Source organism: Vipera berus (assembly GCF_964194415.1).
Source record: "Vipera berus genome assembly, chromosome: 3".
Lineage (NCBI taxonomy): Eukaryota > Metazoa > Chordata > Lepidosauria > Squamata > Viperidae > Vipera > Vipera berus.
The window spans coordinates 64,924,977-64,945,198 of record NC_138204.1 but is presented as its reverse complement, the minus strand read 5'-3'; the positions used below and the strand labels follow the sequence as shown (position 1 = coordinate 64,945,198).

Below are 20,222 nucleotides of genomic sequence, written 5' to 3'. Positions count from 1 at the left end.
AATAACCTGGAGAGGTTTCAGTTCTTGCAACAGCCAAATAAGGCCTAACAGTAACACAAGGTGACTTGATAAAGAAAGCTATGTTGCCTCCCTGGCGTAAATTGCATAGTTGGAATTAAACGTAGATTTCATTGGGGATAATTCTACATTTACGATTACTTAAATTTATACCTAAAATAAAAACTGATAGTCCTCAGCATATAACAGTAGAATAGTCTGTCCTTCACCAGTGGTTTGCTATAGGCGCAATTTTGCCCCAAACTGGAAGGGTTGGTTTTCATCAAAACCATTGTAAACTAACCTTGATCCTAACCCTAACCCTTGGTTGGAAAATGCAACACCTCCTTTTTCATAAAGGGCTCACAATCACATGGTCAAATTAGCTGTGACCATAGTTTGGCACTTCCAGAAAAAAACCTGAAATTACAGGTCAAGCTATTCTGGCTTCTAATATCTATAGGTAGTTCTCAACTTACAAGAGTTCATTTAGTGACCATTCAACATTACAATGGCACTGAAAAAAGTGACCTACAACAGTTTTTCACACTTATGATTCATTTAACAATTGTGGCAACAAAGGTCATAAAATGGGGCAAAATTCACTTAACAATCGTCTCGCTTAGCAGCAGACATTTTGGTCTCAACTGTGGTCGTAAGTCAAGGACTACCTGTGTACTGACCAGGTACAGTAAGCACAAGCACTCCGATTCCCAAACTGGGCCAGATTAGTGTAGAGAATACTGTAAGAACACCAAGCAGCTAACAGATTGGTCTAGGTTGGAATCAGACCTAACGACATGGCTGGGATACCTGTTGTGTAATCCTGTTCAAGGGAGCAATAACAGTCTACAAGAATTGTGCTATCTAAAAGAAGAGATGTCACCTTTGCTCTAACTATTTCAAAATGAGATAGCTTTGAAACAGTCCCATTGTTTCTCAGAAAATTTGTTGACCAGGTGCGATATGACTAGAGTGCTTTTAGTAGAGTTGTGAAAATGACTTAATTTGTTAAAAAAAGGGGGAAGTGAGAAAACTAAAGGGGCTTCATACACTACACTTTGTTGCATTTGGATTCCTATAGTTCAGAAGCAACAAAGGTAGAGAAAAGAAGTATTTTCATGATTAAGGTGTCTTAATAAGTTACTTTTTCTCACTACCAGAGTTCGGAAAAAAGGGTGTATCTTTTGGCACAAACATTGGTTTCTGATATATATTAACAAGTTAGGTGTGCCTATTAGACTAAGCCCATAACGTAGCTTCTTTCATTTGGGCATAGCATATTGTATTAACTCATTAATCAGGAAACTAATTCAACATAAATGAATCCAACCAACTGCCCCCATTAAATGTTCCAGAATAACAATTTAAAATACTTGTTGCAGTATTTGTGTATTCATTTGATACAATGAACAATACTAGGCTTTCTAAAAAAATTTAAAAGCAGATTTTAAAAAACAAACTTGGGTCCCATGCCCCTTAAACAAAAACAATCCCATTGAAACAGACAAGGTTTCATATAGGTTAGAACATGAAAAGCAAGCAATTATTTGCTTAGTTGAAAACACAAAAGCTGGGATTTGCAGAGAGGTTTAGGTCCTCAACAACCACTGATATTCAGTGACCCTCATAAGCCATAGACACACAAAAAAGGGCTGTTCTGGCTTAAGTGTAATTCCAAGGCATGGCCTAACTCATAGCATTTTCAATATGACCTTGATTTTTAGACGTATTCTACAAAATGTGAATGAGCACCATCAAATTAGGACCAGAACTATGCTATTTTAGAAATACCCTTATTTTTCACTTTGCTTTTGCCTATCTGAATAAAATGCTGGATCTGAAATAAATGCTCCTTTAATAATTCTTTTTTAGACATCACATGAAGGTGAGCTTTTAAAGATGGCTAATGGTTTTTGAAAGAACTATTACAGTTTATTGGGAGTTGAAGTACACTAACAATAAAATCTTTAGTCAATTCTAAGCCTAGGTTTAGAGGACTCATCATCTCCAACTCTAGTTTTAAATATTTGAATAAATAATCTGGATATCTACCTATTGATGATCATAATGGTGGCGTATAAATTTAATAAATAATAATAAAAGGTTATCATAAATCATGCATTATTTCTATGTTGCTACTGAAGTGTCTTGAGGAGTCCATCTGACTGAAAAAAATGCAATGAGTCCAAGACATCTGAGATGATACCTTAAAAATGTTTATTAAAACTATATGCAAAACACCTTTCAGAGATAACGAGCAAAGGAGTAGGAATGACTCATTTACTGTTCAGAATAGATCAGACTGCTTGTCTAAAATCTTATTTCTTCTCTCCTTCTGTATAAATCACCATACCCTTTGAACAACTAATAAGAAATTATTTTTTTAAAGGACAATTTCCTCCCCAAAATTAAGACAAACTCTTGTCAGAAATAAGGCTCCATAAAATCAACAGGATTCAGTCTTATAAAACTGCAGCCACAATGGTTTAAAATTTGGCCACTAATCTCTTAGCAAACAGCCCTGTGAAAATGATGTCACTTAACCACAGAGGATATGAGCTGTCATTTAAAATATTTTGGGTTCAAACACCATGGAAATGTCTATTTCCCAAGACGGTAATGAGTTACGTTACAATACAAAAACTTCACCTCCTCCTAGGCCAGTTATTAACCCATAGAGAAATTAACAGCTTACCTATTTTCACCTTTTATTCCATGATATCACATCCATGAGATGCTTAATCTTAAAAATCACACTATTCTGGCGCACTGAAATCGTCACAAGTGTTCTACCCTCTGACAACCAGGAGGAGCCTTTAGAAGAACATCAAGAGAGTGTCAAGGATTTTCTGTCTTCTTTGAAAGGACATCTATCCTCCCGCTCTCTTTAACAACCCACAAAGGTCCCGTGCCGTCAACTGCAGCATCAGGAGTGAAGCACTGTAAACCTGCTGCCTGGGGTTTTGCCACACAGATTCCCATAAGAGCAGTGAATCAGAGCAAGTTTCTGCTGTGCTCAGTTCAAATGAAAGGCGTAGCTAAGCGTCCCTGCAATCACAAATTGTGATCATCAAAGGCATTGTTGTTTCTACAATGAAAAACCTGGGAGAGCCTTTTAAAATACAAGAGAGATCAGGAACAATGCTGAAATCTGAAGCCCATCGTTCTGCTTCCAAATGATTCAGAATCAGACATTTTCCTCAACTTGCTTTCCTCAGGCTGTGCTTTTTGAAAAGGGACGGAGAATGCCAGAGGCAAAAAATGTTAGCAACACATTGAAAGAAAGAGAGTCCGTGTTTATTTTCTGATCAGGCTCTCCTGAGTCCAAATGTCTCCTGGTTTCTTGCTAAATTCAATTTACCTCTGGAAAAACAGGAGTCTTTCAACCAGTGAGTATTACAGGTAGTCCTTGACTTATGACCATAATTGAGCCAGGAATTATGGTCATGGCAGTCATTAAATGGGTCACCTCACGAGCATGCCCAAATTTACAGTATGTCATTTTTTGCAGTGGTGTTAAGCCAAACATGACAGTCATTAAACAAACCCATTATAGCCAATGGGATTTTTTTTTTGCTGGAAACCAGAAATAAATACTATTTTCTGGCAGAAAAAAAATAATGGCAGAAATCACATGATCACTGGAGAGTGCAAACAGCCATGAATGTGAGCCAGTTGCCAAGCATCCAAAATGCAATCATTTGTCCATAGGAATTGGGTGAGATTGACTGTCAGAATTTCAAAAATGGGTCTTAACTTAAGTAGCTCTGGGCAGGTCCATCGTAACTTCAAATGATGGCTAAGTAACTGGTCATAAGTAACAAAGCAACAAAGCAAGATGGCAAAGGTAGAGATAGGGGAGAAACTTGAGAAATTGTCTGGAAAGCAATGCTATCCCAACTTAGATAGTCAACCACCACCCAACACTATTGTAGGAAACACAATTGGAGACAACAACAAAATGCGATTATAAAGTCAACTGTAATGGCATTCCACAAACTGCAGCATGTATGTCTTTCATTCTGCTACAGATCCAATCCAACAGTTGTGGATGACAGAGTAATCACAGCACTTAGCACTTAGACTTATATCCCGCTTCGTATGGCTTTAAAGCATATTGCCTCAAGCAATCTGGATCCTCAATTTACCGACCTTGGAAGGATGGAAGGCTGAGTCAACCTTGGGCCCCAGGTCGAACTCCAGGCTATGGGCAGAGTTAGACTGCAATACTGCATTCTAACCACTGCGCCACTTGCATTCTTCATCTACTTTTTTTTTAGATTTTGGCAGTCCACAGCCTTCCTGGGTTCTAGCCTGGTGCCTTAACTATTAGGCTATTTTTTATCTAACATCCATCTCCCTGCTCCCTATTTAACTTCTGACCATTATGCTGTGATCAGTTTCATGCTGATCCTCTTTCTGCATCTCAGCAATACCAGGATAGGAGCAGGTGTATTGAAATGATTCATTTGTAAGGATTTCCTAGATCGAAGATGGGCAGCATAAGTGCCCAGAGGCATCAATGTAATATGATATCTGCAAAAGACCTTCCATAGAGAATTTAATATAGATGTTTTAAAAAGTTGTAGATTTCAGGAAACCTTGTATGAAAAGAAGCCTTCAAACTGAGATCACATGGAAGCTTGGCAATCTAATGTAGCACAGCTATAAGACACCTGCAAGATACATCAGGATCTCATGAGATCCAGCAACCTTGCAGAATCTCTGCCATTTTTAAAAAGTCTCTCTTAAGATTTTACTGGCCGAAAAAGCCACTGAGCACTTTAAGCACTTTAGCCAAGAATCCTTGATGAGTTTTGCCTTAATGGCAAAGCCTGCACATCCAAAGAGGCAACCTCAATGACTTTTTAAATTACTTCCTTGAAATGTTGTTATTATGTTTATTCTTACTGATTAATCTTCAATTTGATTCACAGTCTGGGACGGGTAAAAACTGAAGAGTTCAAGTCCTAACCATGGACCTAAGAGCTGTTATGGTAACATCTGACTATATGGGCAGTTCCGAGTAAAGTGGTTTTGTTTTTTTTGCAAAGTCAGAATATTCAGGTCTAATAGGTTCAAAATTTCAATGTATTTAGGCAACCCTTTGGGTATTGCTCCAAGGGCTCCTATTACCATTGGTGCAACCATTGATTTCTTCTTACACAATCACTTTATTGATGTATGTTCAACTACATTAAGGAAGAACACATACAGATAAACTACCAATGGATAAAATGTTCATTATGGACCAGAATTTTATCAAAGTTCAGCCAATATCTTTTCTTGGACAGGGTCGTAAGAAGAGATATTTTTTGAGAGTCAGACTTACCAGATGACACGATTACATCTGAACCTTGGGGTTCCCTATGCTGATATTCTGGAGTCAAAATACCAAAGAAGTAGGTAATTCCATATTGCAGTTACCAAAATTATTCCTAAAAATTCATTTTGGGGTCTGTGTAGGGAAGGGTATTTGAGTGACAAATAGATAGACTGGTTTGACAGGTCTTACGCAGCCCCTGGAAACCAGTTCCAAAAGAGAAATGCCCACCTACCAATAAAAACCGAAAGAGACACAATGCTAATTTTCCTATCCAGGAATGAATTCTAACAGAGGTTTTGATCAGTGCTTGGAAGAGAGGCTTTTGTTTACTTGCCCTTCAGGAAAGGAAAGCTAATAATACTAATAAATGACTATTCAATGCACGAACAATGAGGCAGAGGAAAAGTGACAAGCTGTTAACTAGACAAGCTGTATAATTAAGGTGAAGCTGGTGGTGGAGGCTGATTTCCCCCCCCCCCTTTCAGAAAAGGAAGGGATTTGGAGCTACAGGAAAATGTCTCTCTTCTAACAATGAGGCTATAAAATGAAGAACATTTACTGTAATGAAGACAAACTTGACATCACCTTTGTTGTCATATTGAATTGCCCGTCTCAATGTATTCAACTACATAAAAAAGGAATTAAGGGACAGGTTCTAATTGCTTCAGCCTCCTACAAGAGATTTCTTTTTCTTCAGTTCTAACAGTGATTATGTCGGACAAGATCTCTGCCATTAATCAGTTATCTTCTCTTGAAGTTAACAAATCCTTCTTGGAGAATGGTTCTGGAGTTAACATGGGGCCGGAGGGGGGGGGCGGGGGGGTGATTAGAAGGGATGCTAAACCTATTGAAATTTGGTCTACCCGAGCAGGAGTCAATCAGCTTTTTTCTTTCCATTTCCACCACCCCCCCAAAAAAAGGTCACTTCCTGTATGTCTCTGCAGAGAAGACATTAACAACCAGCCTACAGAATGCTGGAGAAGAAACTGCAGGGGAGAACTTGGTCCTAGTACTAGGAACCAGATATCATCTGAATGGATCTTTTTTTTCCATCACTTGGTTTCAATCACAGGACAACAGACTCCCCATGTGCCGGAATGCAATTTAATATTCATGGTGCAGGGTTCATAAGGAGTCACAGCACGTCTGTGTCACCAGACAGGCCGGATATTTATGTATGGTCCTCTAAGTCATGTTGAGGAGGAATGGGCTTCTGTGCTCATGGCTACTTTCAATTCTTCCCTGCTTAGGGGAGAGACACCATGCAGATGCTGGCATTTGGAGAGAAGAAAATGAAAGAAAATAAATGAGAATATGAAGAGCAATGCTGGAAAAAACAACTCACACTATCCAAAAATCCCAGAGGTCCAATCCAGACACACAGCTTGAAGAAAAGGGTAAAGGACTATAATGATATATGAAAAATAGACGGATGTGCACATTACTGTTACCTGTGAATATCAGATTACAGCAAGCACCTATATATTGTGGCTCCTAATATAGTCATTGTGCCACAATTTGTGTAAATAGGATAAGTCTACATCAGGAAACAGGGATGCAATTTATCTTTAAATGTCTTTGGATGACCTTGAAACAATCACATTGCTTTGGCTAAATTACCTTTGTAGTAGAATTATTGGTGAGGTTAAAGTTGGAGAGAGCCAGTTTGGTGTAATGGTAAAGGCATCAGTTAGGAGACCATGAACTCTAGTCCTGTGTTAGGCACAAAATAAGATGAATGACTTTGGGCCACTCCCACAGCCCTAAGATGAAAGCAATAAAAAAACCATTTCTGAAAATTTTACCAAGAAAACTGCAGGGACTTGTCAAGGCAACCTGCCAGGAGTCTATAAATAAATAAAATTAAGTCTAGCAGATTGGTGCTGCAAAAATCAAGGAGCAAGGCCTAGCTAAGAGGGTTGATCCATGGTTCGAGGAATGCAAATAAAGGTCCTTTTGATTCAAAGCAGATGTTCCTTGCAGCGAAAACAGGAGATGGTGACCAGATATGTAGACTATAAGGAATGTACGTAATGATACAATAAAAAGGACTAGGATACAACAGCTCTAGAAGCCTTGATAATGCTGGTAGAGTACACCTTCTGAAGGAGAACATCCCAGAGTCTGGTCCCTGTAGGGAATCCTGGGATCGTTCTCTCAGATTGCACCAAGCCTTAGCTAAGAGTTAGATGACTGTAGGGTGTATATGGCTGTGAAGTGAATGGTTGCTTCCCAATAAAGGAGAATATTTGTAGCTCAGAGTTGAAATGAGGGGTCCTGTGTGCTCTCTGAACTTGGTTATTTGCTTGCAGACATTTCATTACCCAAACTAGGTAACATCATCAGTGATAGCAGTTTGGGTAATAAACCGTCTGCAAGGAAACAGCCAAGCTCAGAGAGCACCATGGTTGCCTTCATTAGGATAATTAAGGTAATTGATGACAGACTGAAAGATCTGAAGCAACCGGCAGGATAACCCAAGGTACCTGGGACAGAACATCTGGGGAACGGGTGGAACGCATAAACACACACTCAAAATTGAGTATAGAAAGCTGGACCATCAAAAATTAAGGCACATCTGCTTGCAAAAACTAATGTTAAGTTAATGATAGGCGTTATCCTCCCACCCCTACATCTCCATCACAGGAGAAACCTCCTGCCTCTTTTTGAGAAGATTCTGAGAGAAGGCTTTACAATGCTGAGGGAAAGGAAAACAGGACTCACAGCTGCCAAAGGCTTTTCCCTTTTTCTCCTTTCCTAGCTGCTGGCTGGCAAATTTTGGCACAGATTGCAAAATAAAACAGCAGTTGTGCTTCAAGGAACATGCATAAGTAATTGCACAAAACCCAGCATTTCCATTTTGCCGACTTGTTGAACAGTCTGCTTTGTGTGTGAGCAGCTTGCTGACAGAATAGTCTAAGCATTTTTTTTGGGGGGGGTGTCTATTCCTGTGAGCAGGCACATACCACATACAGATGCTCAGATCAAGCTAGATCCATTTTACTTTTGAAACCTTTCTTAATGCAGGTTTCATTCAATCCTTCTCCCTGGTATCTCTCATTAAAGCTTTTGAAGGTTTGCCTTCCCTCAGCACAGAATAAATACAGTATGCAGTTACGCAGTGCTTCTTTATGCAAAATTTTCTTTTTGGGACAAAAAGGGAACCACATTCCTAACTTTACAACACCTTCCAAAAAGGATTTGTTTGCATATCATTGTCACACTTTTATTTATTTTTATTTATTTTAATTCCATTTATATCCCGCCCTTCTCCGAAGAAAAAGAGAGTAGAAATAGCATACAGTGCAGGTAATCCTTGAATTGCAACCACAATTGAGCCCCAAATTTTTGTGGCTAAGTGAGACGGTTGTTACATGAGGTTTGCCCCCATTTTACAACCTTTGTTACCACAGTTGTTAACAGAATCACTGCAGTTGTTAAAATCATGCAGTCTTAAGAAAATCTGTCTTCCTCCATTGCCTTTACTCGTCAGAAGGTCGCAAAAGGCATTCACATGACTCCGGACACTGCAATTGTCATAAATATGAGCCAGTTGCCAACTCTCTGAATGGGGACGCTGCAATGGTCATGTGAAAACCAATCATAAGTCACTTTTTTCAGTGCCATGTCTTTGAACAGTCACTAAACAAATGGTTGTAAATCAAGGACTCCTTGTATTATCATTATGATAACATGAATAATATTCAGTTTTCAGGTAGCACATCCCAGATTCATTATTCTCTGATCCTTAGAATTATACCAGCATTGCCTGGTTCACATGTGGAATGTGGAAGCACAACACAATGGAGGACTCCTCTTTGTGCATTGCAGACACCATGGTAATAAATAAAGAGCAGCGAGGACGTTCCTCCCTATAACCACCAGATTTCCTAATCCCCGTTGATTCATTAGATGTAGATATTTGCAAAGGGAAGTGATTAGAAACGGCCTTTCTAAATTCTTGACCAGATTTAGGGTGGAAATTGGGCGAATGAGTTCTATCAATTTCTCAGGAAAAAGAGAACTTCTCCAGCAGTTCTTTAAAAGCAGGAATCTGCTCAAGAGTAACAGTAACCTTGCTACTGAAAAGTCCAACAGGAGATATTCCAGGTGCCTTCCTAGTGGATTTTACCAGAAAAGCAGCAGATCACCAAAGAGAAGATTGTATGGTAAAAGACTAGACCAGGGGTCTTCAAACTTGGTGACTTTAAGATTTGTTGACTTCAACTCCCAGAATTCTCCAGCCAGCATGGGCAGACTGGGGAATTCTGGGAATTGAAGACCACAAGTCTTAAAGTTGCCAAGTTTGGAGACTCCTGGACTGAAGAAGCATACATAGACAGATACCAAATGCAAGAATATCACTCCACCCGTGAAAGTTTCATTGAAAGTTCCTTCTCTGGTAGAATTTATTGAGTCGAATTTCTTTCATTATAGGATTTTTTTTAAAAAAAAAGCAGAACAACTTTCCTGCCCAGTACGGTTTCAGGTCCTCCAACTGCTTGTAGAAATCTATAAGAAGAAACTTCAGTGCAAACAACCAGGCTTACCTTACAGATGACAGAACTATGAGGCACTCTAGGCAGTGCCATAAAAGTGAGCTTACTATTTTTGTTCTCCCAAGTGATTCTTACTAATAGTGCATGAAAGATCAATTTAATAGAGCAGGGGTCCACAACTTCGGGGCCACGGCCCAGTACTGGGCTGCAGCCCATCCAGAACTGGGCCACACAAGTAGCAGGTGAGCACACGAGGCTTGTTTGACTGGATCTATTCTCACATTACATGCAGCCCCTTTAAGTGCAGTTAAGGATGTTGTAGGAACCTGGCCATGGTAAATACCTACAAAAATCCCTGATAAATGAAAACTGGAACTAAGGAGTTCATTAAAACGGATTATTTTAGCTGTGATGAATGTGAAATGAGCTTTAAATCCAAACAGCTCCTAAAGAAAAAAGCATCCAGTGGCCAATTTCATTGCTGAAACTGGTTTCGCCACATCTCTCAGATTTGCCCAGGCCATAGGTTTAAACAATCTATGTTTCGTTTGATTTAATTAGAAAACGGAAAGTATTGCTAACTTAATTAAATAGCCTCAAAAGAATTAATGGTATTGGGATATTACACCATTGCTTTGGCCAATTAAAATAAGGCAGTGAAATGAATTGGCTTAATTGGTCAACAATCCTCCTTAATAGCTACAGTGGCTCTTCAGAGGAGGGCAGTAGGCCATCCAAGTTTACAGATGGGGTCCAAAATGCTAAAATGTGACAAAACATGGCTTAATGCATTAACAATTAATATGAAGGCCCAGAATAGTAAATGAGAGAAAATAAAACCTGCCATTAAAAACAACAGTGTGGAACTAATTACATTACCTGCTCTGCTAATGTAACAAAATATATCTACATTATCTCCAAAAGTAATGAAAAGGTAGGTCTTCCTGTACAAACGATCATTATTCTGGGAAAGAAACAAAAAAGGACCAGTGAAACACTATCTTATGATTTCCACGGCTTCATAACCAGAAGAAACTAATAAATAGTGCAAAACTATGTTGCTTAAATAATGCTGGTGCTTTAAGTACCAAAACTGCAGAGAGGACACCTCCATTATTAATTTATATTCTGGAAACAAAGTTGAAGAATATTTTCCAAGAAACTGATCATTGAAACTAACTGTCCGTCCTCATTAAAACCTTCAATCTCAACCAGCTGTCAAAGTGTTGAAAGCTGATGCAGCCTTTAGGGACACCATGGCAACAAGATCCATTACCTAGGCGATAGCGCTCTTATTCTAGCAACCCTTGAGTGACCTAGTTCTAGCCCTCCCCACTAAAAATGTTTGCATAATAGTTTGCACATAAGCAGACATATTAGTTTTTTTGTTGTGATTAGAGAGGTAATCCAATCCCAAATCCCTTACAAAGAGGAACAAAATATTTTTTAAAAAAAAGTTGTTTAAATTTTTCATGTCAACTTGAGGGGAATTTTTTGATCCTCCTTGCTATCTATTTTGTTACTATGTACACGTCTGATGAGCAAGCAACAACTTAAAACAAGCTTCCTATTGGGGCTCTCCAAATTTCTTAGCAAATTTGTCTCATCTTCTACTTTCTTCCCAAGTCGGCAGGTCAAGCTGATTATACCAGCTACTCCCCAATAAACAGAAATCATCCTTTTACAAGATGTAACCTTGTTTTACCGATCGTACTAAGCTATGGATGATTTCACTGCAACTGTTGAATAAGCCACAAGGGGCTGGGTTTATACAACAAACTAAGTAAAAAATCAAATAATTTATTATTTATTGTGATGCGTGACTCTTTTTTAGCATCATCTCTGAATGCGTGGAGCAAATTTGTCTCAACTGGTACCTGTTGGGACTGCTATTTCTAGAATTATCAGAGTGTGTGTATTTTGGAATTCAGAGAAGAGGAGACAAATTACTGCTTCCAAGAAAACATAATGAATGGATGCATCCATGTACCACACATTCAGCAACCATTTGAAGTTACGATGGTGCTGGAAAAGGAGATTTAGGACCGGTTCTTGAAGTTGCAGTTGTCACAGCATCCCCATGGTCACTTAATGGCAATTGGGGTGCTTGGCAACTGATTACACATTTACGACCGACCGTCACAGCGTCCCCCAGTCTCATAATCACCATTTGCTACATTTACAGTTGGTTTCCAATACGCAAAGTAAATGGGGAATGCAGAGGAAGTCACAAGTTGCAGTTGTGTGATGTCACACTTAACCACCACCGGTGATTCAAGTAGTGGCAATGTGGAAGACCATTGTAGTTTGAGGAGTTTAGTGACATATTCTGATTTCTCCTTCATAGTAAAAAAAACAGCATGGATGGCTCAGGAATTCTGGGAGTTGAAGTCCACAAGTCATAAAAGAGCCAAGGTTGCCTACCCCTGCTCTAGAGTCAATGAGTTTAGAACTAACCTGCTTGTTTTTTTACTCTTCTTTGCCGAATAAAGGAGAAGGGGAGGGAATTTCACATTGCTTCAAACTTAGGAAGTCTCAGACTTTCGCTTCCATTCCAGAGTCAGGTGCTATCCAGTCAATGTCAAGTCTTGTCTCATGACCACAGAAGCAGGACCATGAAGTCTTGGTGCCAGGTTTTAATAAAAACCCTTGTATTGGCCTTTAAACTGGGAGCTCCTGCACAAAACCTAAGCAGTGAGTACTGTGGAAACCTGCCAGCCTTGGAATATCTCTGATGTCATTTTTAAGGAACTCCAGATAGCTTGTAAGAGGTTTGGGTATCATCTTGCTTGGTATGTATGCTTTTTATGTTAACAATAAAGCTTAATTTCCCTTTTATTCACTGGTGTGCTTATTGTTTCTGGATCTAAAAGAACCAATTGTCTGGGCACCTGACACTTGGCAAAACAATCCACTAACAACTGCAGCCGGAACTGTCCCTCAAGGTTGAGCACGGTCACATGATGTTTTATTTTACAACACTTTATATTTACATGAAGTTACTCTTTATAGAGTTTCCCGTTCAAATTGCAGTTGGTAAGTGAGGACTACCTATAATCACCAGGAACTGAGCTGGATTTGAGGGAATTCTTACTTTGACCATTAACTCTGGAGAAAAGGGTGGCTGCCAGACTGGGCCAAACAAGAAATGAACAAAAATATCCTATAACTCTATTCATCCAGGTTCTCCATCTCAAGTGGCAGTCATTTTCAGACTCTTTAGGAAACTCGTTAGCAGCACAGGCCATCTAAAACATTCCAGATGGCAGACACTAATTCATTTCCCACTCTCTAAAATATATGGATCCTCTACTCCAGAGAGGAGTCTGGCAATCTGTTTTGGAGAACAAATTGCATCAGTCATAGCTACTATCACAAATAGTAAAGACTGTGAGAACAGTAGCCCCCCCCAAAACTAGAAGGGGCTGGTTTAGCTACCTTAATCGAAAACACACAGGGGACCATCATTGTCTTTCCACAGAGTTGTAGAATGACATCTTGTCAAAGTTATGTATAAAATATTAAAATGGCAACTATATTGGAGTAAAGTAGCTCCCCCTTTCTCCTTCTCTTCCTCCTCCTCTTCCTCCTTCACTAATACTACTACCACCACCAAAGTCAATACTTGAGAAAAGTTATAAAGGCTGACATAAGGGACCAAAACTTTCACAAACTGCCACACATATTTCGTCCTATTTTAACAGTGTGTGTCTAACCAAGTTATCTTGAAGGTCATATCTCCTTGAGATATTACTTTAGGATATTAAGCAACCTTCCCGTATGGCTCCGTAAATACTTCTGGTTATAAAGTGCTTTTCTAAATAGCTGTAAAAGATCAAGCCACTGTGGGATGGATGCATCAGGAACAAGGCTAGATCTGTTCGGGGGCGGGGGGGGGGAGTTCTAGACTTCCAATCTCTTTTGCTTGAGATCACTGAATGTTGCATCCATTCTCTTGAAAAAGGAGAATGCAGCAATCTCAAAAAAGGGGATACTGCGGGGAAAAAATCAGTTCACCAGCATTTGCACTTTAAATGGAAAGAACCTGTATATTAAGTAGGTCAAGTCTTGGGACAAGAAGGTTGATCACTGAATGTACATACCAAGCTAATCCACATAAACACTGTGATGGGAAACTTTAACCGCACATTGGTTGGGAGATAAACTCAGCTAAGCATGATCCTACCAGGAAATTCCAGATTCGTCTTGCTGACAAACTTGTTTTTCAGAGGATGGAGGAATGAACACGGACGACATAATTGAGGAAGCAGAAGTAGGAAGCACACTGAGTGAAAGTGACTTTGTGACACTGAAGTTTTGGAGTTTACACCAACAATGTAGTAGTTAGTCAAACCCATATCTTTAGACTTCAAAAATGTGGGTTTTAATGAACCTAGAACAATGATAAGATCCTGGAGAGGAATCCTAGCAGAACTGCAAATTATTCCAATGAAGAGGAAATAATGGAGAGCCGCAAAAGAAACCAAAGTAGCTATGCAAAAAGATGTGAGAATAAGAAACGGATGCAAACAGGAGGTGGATAGTTGAGAGAGGATGCAGAAGGTTATTGGATAGATGACTCCAGATTATAGGCCAATTGACCTGAATCATCTCTTGAGACTGGCCCAGAGGTATGATTTCCATCACCCTTTCTGACAGAACAAAAATGTAAAAAAAAGGGAGGTTTAAAATAGCTTAAGCAACACTATTTGCCACCACCTGGGAGACTTTTGCTTTTCCACCTTGTATCTTAACCTAGATTCTTCTATGCTTCTTCTAATATATTCCCAATTTATACTTACTGGGAATATTTAAAAAGAGAAAAATGAGCAGCAATTGTGATATTCTCATGGAGGATTATTGGTGTATAATTAAGCAATATCCATAGTAACAAGTAAATCTGCATTAGCCTGACCTACTTTAAAAAAAATTCCATCAGCTTTTAGGACCATGACATACAAACTGATTGAGTCTCCCCAATTCTTCAGAGTGTAAAAGGGCAGAGTGTAAAAATATTAGGAGGCATCAAAACACAAGATCTTAAGGACCCACTGATACACAAATTACAGATTTGGTAGCTTTGTATTCACCTTTACAGAGATAAAATGTTGACCTATGATGAAAGGAAATCCCACAAGAGAGGTACAGAAGCAAAAGGATAAAGAAAGATTGTTGAATACATATTATGTCAGATGACCAGAAAAGATGTGATGTACAAATATATACTGGAAACCTGCAACAGTTTGCAGTTTTCTACCTTTGTTGTTTCATAGGTAAGATCACTGCACATTCAAAAGGTTGAACTACTCTGCTAAAAATGTAATTACCAGCAAACTTTCCAATAAATCTATCAAAACTCATCAGCACATCCTAGATGCATATCTCCATTTTACTTCATCCTTTTTCTTCCTCTTCCCCACAGATCAGAATGCTCTTAATAACCTAGCAAGCACAGGGCAATAATGTTCTTGAGAAACTAAACATGAAAGTCATTCTGCTAAAAACGGTTCAGAATCCCAATTGTGTAAATGAGGACTAGCATGATGCAGAGACAGGAGTTTCCTTGTCATAATGTTTACAGAGTTTGGGCAATGATAGGATATAGGCTAGAGTTCATTGTCTGGCTGAAGTCTGAGGAACATCTCTGCTTCCATTAAGCTCCTGCATTTCTCCAGGAGGAACTACTGAAAGGTCTTAGTTGCCCAGAAACTAACTTGGACAAATTGTTGCTCTCTTCTTGTGCTGTCATTCATTTCCCCACCATACTATGGCAGGGATAATTAAGATATCCTGTTTTTTTAATTCTGTATTTCTATTTACGGCTTTAATTTTTTTTTTTGTTTTATTCATAAAATCAATGGGAAAGTGCACCTCTTCCTTTTGGTGTTTTTGCACCAAATACAGTGGCACTATCTTTGAAGACAGCAAAAAAATAAAGAGGCCCGAGACTTGACGTCTGTCCCCCTCTGGTGTGTGTAAATGGCATCACAGTCACCCCTTAAGCACCTACAAGATTGAAGAAAAACATTTTTGCATATTATTTAGCATTTATTTTAAAACTATGGTACATTCCATCTACACAAACCCAGAACAGAAAAGAATGCCGCAATATAACTTATATGTACTGGGAAGCTGCTAATGCAGTATGCAAGAGTGAGACTTTTGTTTATCCATTAAAAAAAGTCTTGCAAATACTCTGAATTTGGTCTCAATTGTGTGAAAAAGTTCAGCAACTCAGAGAGCTAACAGTCTAACCTGGATATCCCCTATTTCCCCTGTATTAAAAAAAATATCCCATCAATGTGGTATATCAAGTTGGAATTGAAATTAGTATAGATAGACCTTAGTTAACAACAGCAATTGGTACTTGAATTTTGTTGTTAAATAATGTGGTTGTAAAAACACAACATCACATGCTTGTGCCGCTTAGCAATGGCAGTTCCAGCACTTCTGGTTTAGTATCATTAACCAAATCCTGTGCTGTCCTTAAGCACAAGGTCACACGGTCGCCATTTGTGATCTCCTGCCAACTTCCCCATGGACTTTGCTTATGGGAAGCCAGCAGTGAAGGTCAGGATTAGCAATCACATGACTGCAGGACACTGGAAAGTTGCAATTGTGAGCCAACCACACAACTATGGGGATGCTTCAACAGTCAAAACTATAAAGATTGATCATAGATAGCACTAGCTCAGGGCTGTCAGAAATTTGAACAGTTGCTGAACAGACATTAAGTGAGGACCACCTGTACATAGAATATATGACAAATGAGAGAATGAAAATGGAACACGCATAACACTTACAAAACATCAAATTCTTCTCTGAATAAGAGGGGTGAGGTGGGGGTTTGAAAACTGGCCATGCTGTTCCCAGCCACGCTTAAAGCACACTTATTGCAAGTAATCCATTTATCTTCTTTGAACAGAAGCCATTCATATTTTGTTATTATTCACGATCACACATCTGCATATCTTATGGCAAGTACCTAAACAATGCACTTTGAATGTCAAGTACTATACTTTTGTGATTATCAAGAAATAAGAAGCAAATCAGGACTTTAAAGATCATGTCTCAGATCCTCCCTATCAATCAGCTGCAAAGGAGGAAGGGCCCTGAAAAATGTATGTGTGGGTGTGTGGGTGTGGGTGTGGGTGTCTGTGTATTTCTCTTGTGGGACAGTCAAAAGAATTGGACACTGTTGCAGTACTCCAAGAGAACAAACATTCTGCCAAGTTTTCCCCGACTGGATCAAAGTTGAAGCTATGCCAACAAACGAGAACAAAAACACCTTTCAAATTCAAGTTGGCAGTTTTGGTTTACACAGAAACTAAACTCCCTTCTAAAAAGAAAAGCAGCACCACACACCAAAAATTAAATCTGTTTTATGTCCTGTCCAAAGAATCTCTCTATCAGGAAATAATTATTTAGCTCCACTACATAATACATTCTTCTAGCATAGTAACCACGATGGTAAATTCATCAAAATCTAGCAGAACTGTTGCCTCATACCCTCATTTTCTATTGCTCTCCCCCCCCCCCCGTTCCCAGCCGCCCCGGGGCTCACCTTCAGCAGAGGAATACAGTATTGCAAAGAGGTTTTCTCACATAAGGGAGACGCACTTGCAGTGAAAGATCAAGCCAAGCAATGGCTTTTGCCCAAGAAGAAACGGCAAACCATCTGCTTCAGTACTTTGGAAATATTCAGCCTCCAATTCACTCTCTCTGGCTTTCCCCTCAGACCTGCACAGGCTTCCCTGGACCTTTCCAGCTTCCAAATAGAACTACAACGAATCTGCTTTTTGGATCTCTAGGGAGCGATATACCCGACTTCCCCTTTTGAAAAGAAAACAAAAAAGTTCATTGAAGCGTTTTTAAGGTGGAACTTCCTGTACAAACTCACGAGCAATTGGACAGAACCCCTTTTTTACTAGGACTTCTTTCCTTCTTAGGAAAGAGACGTTTCTTTGCAGTTTTCAGAGGTTTTGACCATTAGTGGTTAGTAAGAAGATCCCACACCTCTGCCCTGTTTACGTATTGGTCCGGATTTTTAATCTAATTTTTGTTAACTTTTCATGCTTGAATTTGTAATGTTTTCACTATTCTAATTGTGCTATGGTATAGTTTTATGATGTTGTAAGCCTCTCAATAATGATACGAGTGGCAGATAAATTTAATAAACAAACCGTGAATTCTGGGTTTTATACTGCACTTTTTAAACTCGTAGGCAGAAAATAAAATGGAAAACCTCGAGTTTGGGAATTCCTGGGCATATTTATTTATTTATTTATTGGATTTATATACTGCCCCTCTCCCGAAGGACTCGGGGCGGTGTACAGGGCAATTAAAACACAATATACAGCACATAATATACAAAAATTAAAATAAATTAAACCAAATAGCCCAAGCAATAAAACACGTTCTAAAATTTAAAATTTGGAATTTAAAATCCAAAACCCCAATCCCTTGCTGTTTCATTTTTTATCCTTTTGGCCCTTATTTATGTCCCACCAAGTTATTGTCGACTCTTAATGATCTCATAATTAGTTTCCATGATTTGGCTCTTAGTAAATTTCCCAAGCTTGGGATCAATCTTGTAAAGCTTGTACAGAGGAAGAGGGATTTAATTATGGTCGGACAAATTAGATCACCTGCTTCCTTTTTTCCAACACCTGGTATCCAGGAAGTGGTTTAGAGTAAAATGCAGTGAAGAGGAAGATTTCTTTTCATTTTGACTGGGGAGAATGGAAAACACTTAACACGCATCTTGTTCCTGATAGACTGGTATAGCACCTGCAATCACCGGGGAGGGGGGGGAATCTATCATTGTACATAGGGCAGTTCATTTGTTTGCACTTGGTCCTTTTGATGCAAATTGTAAGACAACTAAGGCATGCAGGGTAAAAGACCCTGCAAATGGCCAGGGCTTGCTCCAAGCGCATGCAGTAAATGAGCAACAAAGGAGGGAACAGAGGCAGCAGCTGCTGCACTTGCAGAATGATTGTGAGTTCATGACTGCTGAGCTACATGAACAAGGGTTCACTTGTCTCTACTTTGTGGATCCATTGTGCAGCGTATTTTCTACACTGATTGGCAGAGGTTCTCTAGGGTAGCCAACAGGCTGGAGAAGGGGGTGGGTAAAGCTGTCAACCGATCAATGGTGTGCATAGTTGGTCTTGCAAAAAAAAAAAGGAAAAGGAAAAGGAAAAAAAAGGCAGAATCGGTGACGGCAGGAGAGAATTGGGTTCATCGTGCAATGTAGACAAGTCAGCATTGTCTACAAAGAAATAAAGAGTTGTGAGATGAAGAACTAATTTCATAGACTTTAGTGATGCTTGTGAATACAGAAGAGGGTGCCCATAATTACATTTCAAGCCAGGTAGCGCAAAGCAATTACAAAGTAATCTGGCAATATCTAGCTGACTTTGGCTGATCTCCAACAACCTCCGCAAGGTTGGACATGATTAATACTTGATTGAAGACCATCAGAAATAACAATATTTTAGGTTAAAGTAGGAGATTGGGACAATGTTGGGGAAGCAAACAATGGAAAGCTGCCCCCATGTCTGTTAGCAAGAAAACAACATGGATGTTTAACAAAAGTCAAGCATGACTTTAAGACGATTGTGTCTTTATGACTGAATTGACTTGCCTCAAATTGAGCTCAAGTTAAAGTACAGCAGGTGAACTGTATCTCAGCAAGTGTTTACTGCCAATCCCCACTTTGAAGAAACTAAAAGCTATTTGCCATGTCTTCCTAACCATGCACAAACATGCTCCCGTAACTAATTTTTTTCTGCCAAGAATTCACAACATGCCTTCATGCTATTCCCAATCCATGCCAAGGCAGCTTGTTCATAGTTCTTTTAAAGTATGCTTTCCCTTCTTCCAACACTTTTGGCTGTAGTTATAACCTGGTTTCAGTGATGATAAGGGTGCTGAGGCAGTTATCAGAGAATCCACTCAACTCCTATATCAAGTTGCTGTGGTCCTGCTATTCCCCCAATCTCTGAGCATTGCTGTCTCCAGTCATTTTTGCTTGGACTGCAGAAAAGGCTGGAGGATCTGGCTTCCTCAGAGTCATCTGCTGATAAAATGCCAGACCAGTATTTTCATAGCCCTGGTCAGGTCTAATGCAGGGCTCTTATGAAACACAGATTTAGTACTCTTTTGAAGGAGTACTCAGATAGTTTTTTTTTAAAACATTGTAGTTAGTTCTGCATTGCAGAGAGGGTCAGTTCAAACCATGAAGCCAGCCAGGTTCTGACAGCAGTGTATTGTTAATTCTGGCACTGCTGAACAGATTGTAAGTTTTCCACTGCTATTGCTGATAAAGGATTTCAAGTGGCTATACTATTTTAATGCTACAACAGCCAAAACAGAGTAAGCGCTATTGGCCA

The 20,222-nt window shown here is 39.3% G+C and overlaps 1 protein-coding gene across 1 annotated transcript in view; it reads right to left on the bottom strand.

The window, feature by feature from the left end:
* The window catches only part of ACOT11 (acyl-CoA thioesterase 11), a 63,312-nt gene extending 45,640 nt beyond the window's left edge, over nucleotides 1–17,672 (bottom strand). The window contains exon 1 of the mRNA XM_081322280.1: nucleotides 17,390–17,672. The gene's annotated coding sequence lies outside the window, so the exon portion shown is untranslated. The remainder of the gene's footprint in view (nucleotides 1–17,389) is intronic.
* Nucleotides 17,673–20,222: the final 2,550 nt, after the last annotated feature.